Below are 1,788 nucleotides of genomic sequence, written 5' to 3'. Positions count from 1 at the left end.
GGAATTTCTGTTGGTTTTCTTTCTCTCCCCCCCCCCCCCCCCTCTCTCTCTCTCTCTCTCTCTCTCTCTCTCTCTCTCTCTCTCTCTCTCTCTCTCTCTCTCTCTCTCTCTCTCTCCTCTCTCTCCCTCACTCTCTTCCTACCTCACCCTCTTCCTTCTCTCTCTCTCTCTCCCTCACCTCTCTCTCTCTCCTCACCTCTCTCTCTCCTCTCTTCTACTCTCTCTCTCCCTCACTCTCTTCCTCCTCCCCTCTCCTCTCTCTCTCTCTCCCTCACCTCTCTCTCTCCCTCACTCTCTCTCTCTCTCTCTCTCTCCTCTCTTCTCTCTCTCTCTCTCTCTCTCTCTCTCTCTCTCTCTCCCCCTCTCTCTCTGTGTTCCTCTTAATGGGGACCTGTGCTTGTGTCAGGATGAGACATTTAGGTGATCTCAAACTAAGTACATTGATAGTGTGCTCTACATCTACATCTGTTCCCTATTTGAACTAATCCCCTCTGTCTTCCTTTTTCTTGGGCACTTTCATTGTAATTCTAGAAATTTTTACTATCCCACTTTCTTCCTTTTTACTGGCGCTGATATTATCTAAATCTGAGGCAAGCACCGTAAAACCCTTAAAAACGAACATACTACAACTACTACAAGCACCACCGCCATTACTACCTACTACTACTACTACTACTACTACTACTACTACTACTACTACTACTACTACTACTACTACTACTACTACTAACTACTACTACTTCTACTTCTACTTCTACTACTACTTCTACCACAACTAATACTACTACCACTACCACCACCGACCACCACCACATCATCATCATCATCAACATCATCATCATCACTACTACTACTACAATCATCACCACCACTCATCACTGCTACTGCAAACGCCACCACGACATCATCATAATCAATACCAACTATCATCACCACATCGACACTCCTGCCACTACCACTACAACCACCATGACATCATCACCACAATTACTACTAAAACCACCATTATAATCATTACCACCGCTGCAACAACCATCACCACCACATTATCATTAATAAAACTTTGATTACAACCACCACCACACCACCCCACATCATCATCACTACCGTCGTTACTATAATTACCTCCACCAGATCATCATCCTACAACTTTTACAACAACCACAACCACCACATCATCATTACTAATACCACCAGTACAACCACCACCATATCATCACCACACCACTACCACTGCATATCACCACAACTACAACCACTACTACCACCACATTATCATCACTACCACAACCACAACCACCACATCATCATCACTAAAACCACAACTATCACATCATCAATACCAGTACGACTACAACCATCACTGCCACATCAACACTTCTACCACTACGACTACAACCACCACTGCCACTCATCATCCTCTCTACAACCACCACCACCACCACCACATCATCATCTCTACTGCTACAGCCACCACCATCAACACCACTACCACTGATATTACTACAACCACTGCCTCCACATCATTATCACTACTTCCAATACAACTACAGTCACAAGCACATCATCATCATAATACTACTACTACTACAACAACTGCAGCCAACTCCACCTCATCATCACTACAACTACTACTACATGCACCAACACATCATCTTCACTACAAATACAACCACTGCTACCACATCATCATCACTACAACTACTACTACTACTGCTACTACTACTAGTACAACTACTACTAGTACGACTACTACCACCACCATTAACACCACTACCACTGATATTA

Source organism: Berghia stephanieae, chromosome 2 (assembly GCF_034508935.2).
Source record: "Berghia stephanieae isolate SIO BIC M18660-M18661 chromosome 2, UCSD_Bste_1.3, whole genome shotgun sequence".
In the NCBI taxonomy this organism is placed as follows: Eukaryota; Metazoa; Mollusca; class Gastropoda; order Nudibranchia; family Aeolidiidae; genus Berghia; species Berghia stephanieae.
Note: the sequence above shows the minus strand (reverse complement) of the source record.